The sequence below is a fragment of the Anolis sagrei genome, chromosome 2 (genome assembly GCF_037176765.1).
Source record: "Anolis sagrei isolate rAnoSag1 chromosome 2, rAnoSag1.mat, whole genome shotgun sequence".
Lineage (NCBI taxonomy): Eukaryota > Metazoa > Chordata > Lepidosauria > Squamata > Dactyloidae > Anolis > Anolis sagrei.
Window position 1 is genome coordinate 39,411,585 of NC_090022.1, and position 13,999 is coordinate 39,425,583.

General features: G+C 37.3%; 1 protein-coding gene across 11 annotated transcripts in view; it reads right to left on the minus strand.

Moving 5' to 3' along the window:
- FOXP1 (forkhead box P1) overlaps positions 1–13,999 on the minus strand; it is a 612,918-nt gene that overhangs the window by 290,239 nt on the left and 308,680 nt on the right. Inside the window, exon 1 of one of the 11 annotated variants that reach the window (XM_060766363.2) lies at positions 10,908–11,155. The exons of the other annotated variants lie outside the window; for them this stretch is intronic. The gene's annotated coding sequence lies outside the window, so the exon portion shown is untranslated. Of the gene's footprint in view, positions 1–10,907; positions 11,156–13,999 lie in introns of those variants that run through there. 11 annotated transcript variants of the gene reach the window in all.

Genomic DNA, 13,999 nt, shown 5'->3' on the forward strand with positions numbered 1-13,999 from the left:
ACTATGAATCCCAAATGACAAAATCAATCTCCCCTCAAACCCACCAAATTACAAACTTGGTCGTTCGGGTATTTGTGCCAATTTGATCCAGTGAATGAAAATACATCCTGAATATCAGATATTTACATGACAATTCATGACAGTAGCAAAGTGACAGTTATGAAGTAGCAACAAAAATAATGTTATGGTTGGGGGTCACCACAACATGAGAAATTGTATTAAGGGGACACGGCACTAGGAAGGTTGAGAACCACTGTTCTATATCTTCCTTTGCAAGATGAAACAATTATCACTATTATCAGCAATCATAATCATACTGGTAATACTAGAGTTTGAATTGGAACCAAACTCTGAAAGCGCACAACCTACTACTAAGTCTTGGATTACAAGCACAACAGTAGCAGTCCCTGATGTGATGAAGAACTGCCCCTCCCCCCCAAAATAAATCTCACTACTAACTCCTTAAGGTATAAAATATATGTAGCTATAGGGATGTAGATCTAATGTCTGTATATTTCATAGAACAGTTTCGAAGTCTGCAGTTTTAAGTTGAGAGAACTAGAATTGAACAGACGTTCTGGAAAGAACTTCTAGATACAAGGGGCAACAGAACAAATTGGGCAAAATCTTTTAAGGAAGCAAAGTGTTTTCAAGTCCATATGTTATTGCCACCTATATCTATTTTTTGCAGCATGTAAAAGCCTTTGTAGTATATTTTAAAAATATTTCATGATTAGCAGGTTATATGTGTTGCATTTTTATCTGTTGTTATTGTCTGCTAGTGCTTAAATTGCTTTCAATTATGATTATTATTAAATGATTGTTATTTTTTAATTATTTTCATGAGATCAAAGTTGGAAGAGACCACAGGATTGACTGCATCTTGTTTCAACCTTATTGAGAGCTTACCTTCGGTCCCCTGCTGGGAAAAAGACAAGCTCAATTAAATAAATCCTACCACAGGTATATAGTATTGCAGAAAGTACTAGAGCAGTGGTTCTCAACCTTCCTAATGGCGTGACCCCTTAATACAGTCCCCCATGTTGTGGTGACCCCCAACCATAATATTGTTTTCATTGCTACTTCATAACAGTCATTTTACTACTGTTATAAATCATAATGTAAATATCTGATATGCAGGATGCATTTTCATTCACTGGACCAAACTGGTCACAAATACCCATACACCCAAATATGAATGCTAGTGGGGTTGGGCGAGGATTGATTTTGTAATTTGGGAGTTGTAGTTGCTAGGAATTATAGTTCACTTATAATCAAAGAGCATTCCGAACTCCACCAGCGATGGATTTGAACCAAACTTGGCTCCCATGACCAATGGAAAACATTGGAAGGGTTTGATGGGCATTGACCCTGAGTTTGGGAGTTGTAGTTCACCTATATCCAGAGAGCACTGTGGACTCATGCAATGGTGGATCTGGACCAAACTTGGCATGAATACTCAATATGCCCAAATGTGAACACTGGTGGAGTCCAGGGAAAATAGATCTTGACATTTGGGAGTTGTAGTTGCTGGGATTTATAGTTCATTACAATCAAAGAACATTCTGAACTCCACCAATCATAGAATTGGCTCAAACTTCCCACATGGAATCCCCATGACCATCAGAAAATACTGTGTTTTCTTATGGTCTTTGGCGACCCCTCTGACACCCCCTCGCGACCCCCTCAGGGGTCCCGACCCCCAGGTTGAGAAACACTGTACTAGGGTTTTAAAATATATTTATTGAGACAACCAGACATCTTAAGGCATATTCAATGGAGAATCATACTTTAAGAACCATGTTTCTTGTCTGGTGGGGAAATGCTGAGTTTTTAAAGCTACAGTAGAGTCTCACTTAACCAACCTTTGCTCATCCAACATTCTGTAGTAGCCAATGCAGTCTGCCTTCTGCTCAGATCCACTGTTGTTTCAATACATTGCAATGTTTTCGTGCTAAATTCATAAACTACTACATAACGTTACTGTAGATTGAACTGCTTTTTCTGGTGATTTGTTATAAAACATGATGTTTTGGTGCTTAATTTGTAAAATCATAACATAATTTGACGTTTAATAGGTGTTTCCTTAAACCCTCCTTATTATCCAACATTTTTGCTTATCCAATGTTCTGCTGGCCCATTTATGTTGGATAAGTGAGACCCTACTGTATCACACAATTAAATTTCAACAGAGGGACAAAGAGAAGACAAAAATGTGCAAATGAGCACGTATGACTCACAGGCTACGTGTTCTCCACCCCTATTCCATATCATTACATTTGTCTTCTCTTTTAGAAAACAAATATTCATAAATATATTTGTTGTTTTAAGTTTTTATGGTAAATACATTTATATATTGTTGTATATAACTTCAGGTTATATCCCCATACCAAAAAAGGGAAACGCTAAAGAGTGCTCAAACTTTCGCACAGTGGCAGTTATTTCACATGCCAGTAAGGTAATGCTCAAGATCCTGCAAGGTAGACTCCAGCAATACATGGAGCAAGAGTTACCAGATTCATATGTTGGGTTTAGAAAAGGTAGAGGAACAAGAAACCAAATTGCCAACATCCACTGTATAATGGAGGAAGGCAGGGAGTTTCAGAAAAACATGATCTTCAGCCAAAAAACTCCAAGACAAGTTTACATTTATAATATGAATACCACGGTGTAATGGGATGGAAGATGAAGAAACAAATTGTGGCATTTTGTGACATAACAATATTCCTGATCAGATGGCTACCAACAGATGACAGTTGAGGAAACATCCAAAGTAATCTTGCTTTTCTTTTCTCCCTCTGCTGTGGTGCGATGGAACAGCAACTTCTAAATAACTTTTACATTTGGTTTATCTGATTATGACAGAAAGACTGGATGAATTTGGACAAAATCAAATGAAATATTATTTTGAAAGCAGTATGTGAGTCACCCTCCTATGGCTTTTTAATACAATAAATAAGGATGTAAATTATGGGACTTTTTTCATTCCCCGAGAAAGAAAGAACAATTTGAATACTTTAGAGCTTTGTTTAGTAAAATTCAATTGCACAAGCATGCCTTTTTCTGTGCTAAAAAGTTTTCTGCCTCGAAAACAGGTTTTTTTTCTGCACAGGAATTTCCACAAGTTACACATGTTTTATATAATTTAACAGAAATTTATGCAATGTATGCAAGTGCTGCTTCTTGTGCAGAAATTATTGGAGGGGGGGGGGCAAAATACCCTGTCTCATGTTTAAAATATTGTTGTTTGTGAAGAAAAGCTATTTTCACCTATTAAAGTGCAAAGAAAATGGTGGTTGTTTTTCTTTTCCTTGGCAGGATGTCAAGTCGCCCATATGAGTGATATTTAAGAGTTGTAGTATACTTCTACATTTGTATTTTATGTCTACTAATAATTTTATGTTGTCTTTTTAACAGTTGGTATAACTGAGGCATTGAATGTATGCCTAAATGTTTGATGTACGCGGTTCTGAGTCCTCTGTGGGGTGAGAAGAGAGGGATATAAATGAAGTAAATAATAATAATAATAATAATAATAATAATAATGTATGTCATTACAGGGAAGGACATATATGTTACTATTAATAAAAATGGCATTAAGCCACAGGCATGAAGAGGATAGCTATGTCCATTGTAAACACAAAAACAAGAAATAGTCACCAAATGGTCAATCAACTTTCTTATTAGATGTAACTTTTAGGTATATTGTATCCAACCACACTTAATATTTATTGTAGAAGAAAGCATCAATCAAAGGGTCAGGAATATAAACTAGCTCTATTTTCAACAACTACTTGGATTCCCATAGGCCAAACATACAATTTCATTAAAGTGCTATGTTGGAACAAATAAGGTTGTGAGGGAACCAAATCACATTTCAATTGGGAATCTCACTGTCAGTGGGCCTCCGAAGGCACAGTTCTTCATCTGGGCCAATTCAGTTTTGGTGATGGGAAGATACAGGTGCAGAAAAAGACACAGTGGGATTGTAGTGATCACTGGCTGCATAATCGCCACCTGATAATGAGTTTACTGAAATAGAAGAAATTCCCATTACAGTGAAACCTTGACTTAAGAGCATCCCAACTTAAGAGTGTTTTGACTTAGGAACTGTAACTGAGCCTGAGTTTTGTTTTGACATACAGCCGGATTTTGAGTTAAGCACTAGAACCAGAGAATAGGGCTTTAGGGCTTCAAGGGAGCAGCCTCCATGCCCTAGTGTGCTTTGGGAGATTGCTGTCTGCTTTGCTCTTGATCGCTTTGGGAGATTGCTTGCCGCTTTGCTCATGTTCATATTGAGGAACTTTGGGTTAATTGATTTTGTGTGGATTTTATTCCTGGTATATTTGGTTTGATGAAGAGGGGGGAGAGAGCAAGAGAGGGAGGGAGGCTGGAATGAGCCTCTTCACTCTGTGCTTCTACCATTGTGTCACAACTTTGTGCTTCTACCATTTCAAAATTAATCTTTCTTTTTATTGTTCCGTATGAATGTGCAGATTTTGCCTTCCTGCTACACTGCCCAATACACATTTTGTTGCCTCAAATATGCTTCCTTGCCATAACTTTATGCTTCTACCATTTTAAAGTAGATCTTTATTTTTATTGTTCCATGTGAATGTGCATTTATGCATTATTTGTTATTTATAAAGTACATATTCTTATTAAAACATATTCGGAAGCTGTAAAATGAACCCAGAAATCAACAGTATTGTCATCAGTTATCGATTCTTGGGAAACTGTATAGGATAATGTAAACAGCAGAAGCTTTTCAAATTATATTTACTTCTACGTGAAATAAGATCAAGGAATGAGATGAAGGAAGCAGATTGGCTCTTCATAGAATCACAGAGTTGGAAGAGTTCATAAGAAGTTCATATTAGCCTTGCCACAATGTTCATGTCACTAAGGTTAAGCATGAAGACACTATCAAAAAGTACTATGAAGTAATGTTGAAGTGCCCTCGAAGGGTAATGCATTTATTCAAACCTGGTTTAATGCATAAATTCCCATTTTGGTATCAAAATGTCTTGCTAAACATGTAACATGGTCTGAAAACATAGCATTCCAGCTTTGATGTGGAAAGGCTTATGTGTTTCAGCCTTATCTATCTATCTATCTATCTATCTATCTATCTATCTATCTATCTATCTATCTATAGATGAGAAGCCAGAAGTAGAGATTCTTCATACTTTGAGGCTTCATTCAGTGAGTTTAATTTGAAATATGGATTTTCTGCACACACAAAAATGTTTTGGGCTATGAAATGTGTTTTCTACAAGCAGCAGTATTTTTGCACCATAGCTATGAAGAAAGTGGACACAAAACCTTTTCTCCTTTTTTTCTATTTTACAAGAAATCCAACAATAAAAGTAGATAGCAATTAGAATAAATCATTCACACAATGCATAACTGATTAACAGTATCCAAAGAAACATAACAAAATGAAGGGCTCTGGTTCTGATAGCTTCAAGAGGAAACTACAGAAAATAATGGAGGTCAAATAATGGCTATTCATCAGGATAGTCAGGTGGAATCTAGGCTTTTTGAAGATGGCTAGCTGACCATTATGGGAAACAAGATGCTGTACTCAATGAACATCTGTTCTGATAAAGTACAACTTTGTTTATCCTCGTAAGTGATATGGAGATCATCTGAGAAAACATTATGCTGTAAGTTCGAAGAGTACAAGAAAACTCTGTTGGGATCAAGTGCTGTTATTCTATAAAGAAGATGGAAAGCGGACACCTGAAGGGATGAAAGAAAAAGAGAACTCCACAGGTTTTGATTCAAAAGTTTGAGAACCAGAAAGCTGCCTTGCAGTGACATGCCATACCAGGAACAAATGTATGAGAAAAAGTATATGGGAGACACAGAAGAAATGTTCAGGCAAGAAAGATTATATATTGGACAGTTGGCAAACCAAACACAGAACTTCCCTTTTGTTTGCTATGTACTATTAAAAGGGTGGAGGAGGTAGCAAACAGTAGTATTGCTCAACCTTTTGATACTACTCACCCAGGAAATGACTAATGTGAATGTTTACAGGCAACAGCACAAAACTATTTTGGTCATGGGATGTTGTTCAAGACAAAATTTCCAAAAGCCTAATCATAATAATCTTTAGCTAGTGAAAGTCTCTCGCAGCATACCAAAGTCCTGAAGAAAAAATGGTGCTTCCTTTCAAGGGTAAATTAACAATGCAACCATCTTATAAAGGAAGTAAGCAAATGAAAAATAAATACAATTTACCTTTTTTAAAAATTTCAAAACATAATTCTTCTCACTGTATATTTAGAACCACATTTGAACCCACTTATTCTATTGGTCAAAGAACTGCGTTAAAAAAACTAGTGTATGGGGTTAGTGATATAATGGGCATATATTTGGGTTTTGTTTACACACTATAGTGCTATGTTGTTAATATGGAGAAGAGGAAAGAAAACAAAAAGAGAATTGGAATCTTTTTAACCCAAAGAATATCCACAAATGAAGAGAAGGATGAGAGGAGATATGATAGCCATGTATAAATATGTGAGAGGAAGCCACAGGGAGGAGGGAGCAAGCTTGTTTACTGCTTCCGTGGAGATTAGGACAAGGAGCAATGGCTTCATACTACAAGAAAGGAGATTCCATCTGAACATGAGGAAGAACTTCCTGACTGTGAGAGCAGTTCAGCAGTGGAACTCTCTGCCCCGGAGTGTGGTGGAGGCTCCTTCTTTGGAAGCTTTTAAATCGAGGCTGGATGGCCATCTGTCAGGGGTGATTTGAATGCAATATTCCTGCTTCTTGGCAGGGGGTTGGACTGGATGGCCCATGAGGTCTCTTCCAACTCTTTGATTCTATGATTCTATCCACAAATGTAAAATGAAGACAAGTGTACAAATCCATTCTGTTTTTGTTTAGAATTTCGGGTTGTTCTCCCCCCCTTTTTTGTTTTTTTTTGTTTTCTGCAAGATTCTGGAAGAATAGAAGGGGGTTGTTCAGCTTCGCAATTCAGAACCATGAATTCGGTTTCCATTTCGGGAAGAATCTTCCTAAAAACACAACAGGGGGTGGAAATGAAAACAGAATGGGTTCTGTGCCATTTCGCACACCTCTAATATACACAGTTGAACTAATACAAAACTAACTATGAGCACACCCTTTAAAGATACACCAATACCATATTTTGAAGCTGACAGACATATTAAAGATAGTAAGGTTGGTCTCTTACTAATCTTATCTACAGAACAGATAGTGTATATGGCAGCTTTTCTAACACACAGTCTCATACCTACATAGCCAGTCATAGGATTTGGACAAAATATTATGGAAGGTCACTGAGGATGCATGAGCTTCTTAAAGATGGCAGTGGTACCAAAAGGCTGCATTTTGTTTATCTGGAGGCCTGCAATGCTGAATGCAGAAAAGACACTTCCACTCCCTGTTAATCCCAGCTTCTTAAGGGAACACTCAGTAAGATAATGAATCCTTTAAATGTTACATCTTGTGTCTTGCATTATTGTGGTGCACCAACTCTCCACATCAAACAGTCATCAGGACTATTACAAAGTGGGCTTATAAGAGAGTGGCTGAAAAGGCGCTGTGTGAAAAGAAGTGGAAAATTAAAGCTGAGGCAGACGAAGAAAGGGCTTAATTTACTGGCATGTACAGTATGCAAATGAGATTACTCTCAGTTTAACTGCATCATTTATGTCCATAATAACGGCATCATCATTACAGGGCTCAAATTAAATTACACCATAATTAGCATATCAAAGTGATTGGTTAAAGTTTAAAACAAATACCCAATTTTGTTAATGAACAGCTGTAATTGTCATGTACACTTCAATGAAAACTCCCTAAACAAATATATGTTTTAGAACAGAGAAAAGATTTCCAAGCAGACAGGTCTGCAGCTGAGAATACACACACACACACACACATGAACATAGTATAGATTATTCTGTTCATGTTAATATGTGCTCATCATTTCATGTAATGTATTCTATCAAAACATTTCATGTAATGTACTCTATCAAAACAAATTCAAACACCTTGTATTTATTTGTTTGTAGTACAATCAATGGCCAAATCCATACACTATATTTGATCTTGAAATGTTAGTCCTGCCAAGGCTTACCAAAACCAAGTCGCTTTTTTACAACTACCTAAGAGATCTTAGAAAATGTTCCATGTCTGAAGAAAACTTTAGAAAACTTGTTACATGGAGTAGTTTTCTGGAATTCATCAGCGTATAGATAAAAGGCTAGGTATTCAGATGGAAGGTTTTCTTGGTAACCCTTTCCTGTACTAGCACTCCAGCAAGTTGATGACATGGCAGCACAATCGGTGGCCTACAATTCAATTTCCTTTAATCAAATAATATCTGCATGGCAGATTTTGGAGGTGGAACTGTACTAAGGAAGGTAGGTTTCTTATTTTCTTTCTCCTTCCTTTTTTCCCCTTTTTTTCCTTTTTTTTTTTTGTAGGGGGGGTGTTCTTCTCTCATTAAAATAGATAAGAAGGTGGGGCTAGCAGTTCTGTCAATGTCAGCCTGAGAGCAAGTAATGTGTTTCTATGGATCAATCATTGCTAAAACGCATAGAGTAAATGTACAGTAGAAAAATCATTCTCGTGCCAAATGCAATTTAATGAATCAAGAAGCATGCTGCATAGTATTAAAATATTATAAGTGAGCTTTCTGGCAGCTCATCTGGATAACAACTGTAACTACACATGGACATAATTGCAAAGCGGCAGTGCCAAAGGAATCGGCACTGTTCAAGAAAATGCCCTTCCTCCCTCCTCCTTTTATATTTACATCTGTGTCACTGGACTATCCCTGTCCAGCTCTGAGCACTAAAATATGTATTTTTTGGTAAAATCGAGAAAGCACTTTCAAAAATACTTAACAAGCAAACTGAATGTCTTATTAAATCGATATTATCAAAACAGTGTTCAAAAATTTAAAGAAAGTAGCTTTTCATTTTATTCATCGAGGAATCCATTAAAGCCTGAGCTCTGAAGTAGTATGTAAATTATGTGCCTTTCAAGGTAGAGCTAGGGCAAATTCACTCCATCAACTAATGATGAACCTCATTATGTGCAGAGAGTATTCATAATGAGGAAACAAGCCACCCGCCATTCCATGTTCTAACATAAATCCCTGTAAAATGTGAATTTCTCCATATCTAATTAAAGGCTACTAATTCCCCCTACTTTTCTTTAGGCTCCCCTAAAATCAAAATTACACACAATATACAGCTTTTTAAAAAATGTATTTCTACATTTTTGTAAATGATGATAATAGAGCATTATTGTAAATGTATTGTGTATATGATTATTTTAAATTGTATCACTGCCAGAATTCTTGCCAAGCTTCAGTATTTTTAATATGAGAGCTGTTACAATTGGCTTTTTAAAATTCAAAGATACTTCAGATTACTTAAAACCAGTCTAAATAGCTCAAGTAAAATGCTTAAAGGCAACACATATTACCCATAGAGAGTTAGGATCTGAATCATATTAGTAATTTTTGAAAAATGACAATAACAAGCAATACTTGAAGTAAACAACTAAGCACATCCAAGCCACAGTTAATCACTCTTAAAACCCATTATCAATAGGAAAGCATGCACTTAATTCTCCTACTTAGATCTGCAGGACTCTAAAGTGGTTAACTTTGGCTGGATCATGCTCTAAGTAGCTTTTGTAACAATAATCACCTTTCTTTACCTGCACAACTATGCTCCTATACATTCTCACACTTTTCATACTGATACATAAGCATTTCTCAGGTGGATTAATATCTACTTTCAAAACCTCATTTATCCTTGGGCTTATTTGCTTCCAGAATAAAATAAAAAAACAGGGCAGGTTATTTACGTTCCTCTCAATTGAAAACTGTAGAAATGTTCTTAGTTGGGCCCATATTTAGCCGTGTTTTTCTTATACTAAGTCTACATACGCTTACTAAGAATCTGGACTGCAAAAACTATCTTGTTGAGCGCAATAAAGAAAAAAATGCAACAATATAAAAAACCCAAATAAAGCTTGTTATATAAAACAGCATGCAATTGAAAAAGTTCAAACCTATATAGCTAAAATACACCATCACCAAATCCTACTCATGAATGCTCACAATCTGTATTTTTCAAAGAATCTCAAAAGAAGGGGGGAAATGTACAATTCCCTGCCTATTACAGAGACTACTGCATTACAAACAATCTCCAAATATTAACATATTTATCATATGGTAATTATCTTAGTGATTGTTTTTTCAAAATGTGAGGTTTTTTTCACAAGACGTTTTCTTTTTAAATTGCACAGAAACTAGCACCACTCTTAAAAGCTGTTAGGAGTGCACGCTTGCTCTTTCCTACACTCTACGGAGATTCCCCCTCCTCCTCCTCCTCCTTTTAGGTCAGCCAGTCATGCACTAGGAAGACAATCCTCCAAAAATAACTTGTCCCTCCCCCGGAGCAGAGAGTTTAACAACCTACCTTTGTTCTGGTCCTGCAGATAATAACTGCCAAGCCTCAAGACCGTGAAGATTTGGAAAGAGCCAAGGGTGTTCAGAGTAATCACAAGTAGGGAAGATGACGATAATGAAGAAGAAATAATAGTAAAGCCTTTAAAGAAATTGGTCGAGCTGACAATTGGTCACAGCAAAGCATTTGCATCTGTGCCACTGTTTACACAGGAGCGAGTGCACCTCTGTTCCAGCAGCGTCTACAACTACTGACATTTTAAAGGACACAGACATGGAGAGAAACAGCACCTTTCCCCATTTAGTTGGGACGAAGGTCTGCGATCCCTAAAAAGCTGCATATTGTTGGCTTCCCGTTGTCTTTAAAGCATTGTCTGTATCCATGATGAACACTACTTTGAGTGACAAATATCCCAGGCTAAATCAACATTCTTACCTTAAGGGCTTAAAGGCTCCGGCAAACCGTACTCATGGAAGGCACATGTAAAGACAGATCTGAAGGAATTAATCCACAGCCTTCGGAAATTAATTTAAAAGAAAAGAAAAAAATAAAGGAAATACCCACAGTGCCTTATATTTCCAAACAAACACATCTGAGCCTGGGCAGCATGGCATAAAGCAGGTTTACATACACGGCGCTGCGTGTCAGAAGGCAGAGTTCTTTAAGATTTACTTGACACTTATTTTCCGGGAAGCCTTTTGTGGAGTTGTGCCGTTTGTTTCTTATTGTCTGTGAAGCAGTTAGAAGCTTCTCCCTGAGGGGGCCCCTCAGCCCCTGGCTGGGCCGCTTTGACAGGGAGGTAACCATATTAGGATGTGTATGGTAAAGTAAACAATAACATAGTTGCAATGAAACGGAATTTTTTTTCCGCTTTCAGCTAATGGTGGTGGTGTCAGCCCTGTTTTTAGCCTTTCCCACTAGTTTTGTTCTCGAGTTCAAACAGGCCTTCTCTAATGAAAACAGAAAAGGGGGAGGGAGGCAGGGAGGGAGGTGAAAGGATGAAACATACATTTCTAGCTTCCAAACTTCTATTTAAAGAGTTTCCTTATTTTTTTAATAAGAAAGGGAAAAAAAGCTTTAAGCATTCCCAGTAACAGCTCTAGCAGTGTAATTATTATGACACAGAAACAGTATTTTTGAGAGTTCCTGTAGAATTATTAGCAGGATATGAACATTAAATCATTTTAACAATGGAGATTTTTTTTTAAAGTGCTAAAAGCATGGGTGATAGTAAAGTCCAAGCATATCTCCTGCATATACTCACTATATATAAACATGTAGGGCAAGCACATGCAAGTTTGCTAGCTTTACATGCTAGAAGCATTTTTATTCAAAACCAAGGAGGCAGGTGTCAAATTATTTAATTGGGAAAAGTACTAAGTTCAAGGCAAGACCACCACCCTACACACACACACACACACACACACACACACACACACACACCTTATACACCAGAAAAAATGACCTAAAAGATACGAATTCTATACCAACTGTTATTTAGAAAGCCCAATGGTCACTTACAAAAGAAGTAGCTAGCATCAGGGGGGAAAGCAGACTCTCCCCACATGAAGACTGAAAATCTGTGCCTTCTTATGTGAGTTACGTTCCACTGACATCAGTCACACTTATGTAGCACTTACGTTCTGGAAGCTTTGAAAGACCAGGAAATCAATTGGACAGGGCACACGATTGCAACCTAAGAGATTAGTATTGAGAGGTGCAAACTGAGTATAGAGTATACATATTCAAAATATATGGGGGGGGGGGAGGAAATTCGTTTCCACATCTTCCCCAAACTAGTAGGCAGAATGCCTAAAGTGGTTATCCTGCCAGGAAGACCTGACATGAGGTCAGGTCATTTAAAGTATTTTGCAGCATTACCAGTCAGCATCATTCATCAGACAATGAGACAAAACAGACTTTCTCTGGAAAAGAAACTGACACTAGGATTGGGTGACATTCCCCATGTGTCAGATACCAGGCAGATAAGACAGGCTAGGAGTGTAGGAGATGGAGCCGGGTGGTAGAACAAAGGTATGATGGCAGGTTGACAGAATAAGTTGACCAACTAACTTGATCATGCAGCCGTGCGGAGAAAGGACAACATATAGCTAAGCAGAAAAAAGTCAAGTAACCTCAAATAGAAATGTTGTATTTATTTACTGTGTGAGTATGTGTTTTCACTTGTGAACTTATGGCAACCCCATTAACTTTTTCGTGAGTTTTTCTTAGGTAACAACTATTCTGAGGCATTTTTGCCAGTTCCTTCCTCTGAAGTATCTTCTACAACGCCTGATATTCATGGCAGTCTACTATCCAAGTACTAGCCAGAGCTTCTAAGATCAGATGGGATCTGGTGCCTTTCGACCGATGCTTACCAATATAGACATACCACCCAGTAACAATTTCTGGGTGGCTGATAATGCAACTTTTAAGCCCACAAAAGTCCGAGCAATGCAGAATTTGGGCACCAGGTTCTGTAAAGCCTACTTTCAGTTTACCCAACTGAATTCTCTACAAGTGGAATCTGTCTCTATATTGCCTATGCATGTTCCAAATAAAGAAATAAATGAATTGATGAATGCATAAAAGAATACATTAGCACAAGGAGATATCAAAATCAATAAATTACACAAACAACTTGCAGTTCAAAAGTTCAAATACATGGTGGCCAGTTCACTAATGCCTCAGCACTCAGCCAATAATAAACTTGTTTCCATCACTCCTCATGCTACAGACAATTTCATAGCATCATTTTCATTAGCTTGTTCTCCTGAAACTGCTAGCTATTTATGCATTTGCTAAAATAAATTAGTCATTTCATCCAGCAATATGATTCATATAAAGGATATTAACTCAATACTCAGTTTTACAGTAGGGCTAAATAAATGCATCAATATATTTAATGCAAACTGATTTTATTGGTATTATCATCATCATTGTTGTTATTGTGGAGCTTCTGCACTTGCACACTGCTCATGCAGAAACTGCTTTATTGGATTTATTTGTTTCAATAAAAAATATAGTGAACGAGATCGGTGAATCTTAGTAGAAGGACTCAGAGAGAAAAGCCCATGTTGAAAATAAGTAGGTTTGGATTCACAGAACAATAACTAGAAAGGGAAAATCCATTAGCACAGTTCTATTAGTAACATTATCTGTAACATTTAACAGAAGAATTCTCACACTACAATGTTCCTGTACAATAGGGATGATACTATTATATGTAAAGAAGTGAAAAACAGGGGAAGAAAGCACAGGCCTATATCCAATTATTGGTTCCAACTAAAGTACCTCTAGGTTCTTGTGGGTTTTTTCGGGCTATAGGGCCATGTCCTAGAGGCATTTCTCCCGATGTTTCACCTGCATCTATGGCAAGCATCCTCAGAGGTAGTGAGGTCTGTTGGAAATAGGACAATGGGTTTATATATCTGTGGAATGGCTGGGGTGGGGCAAAGAGCTCTTCTCTGCTAGAGCCAGGTGTGAATGTTTCAACTGACCACCTTCATTAGCATTTGAAGGCCTGC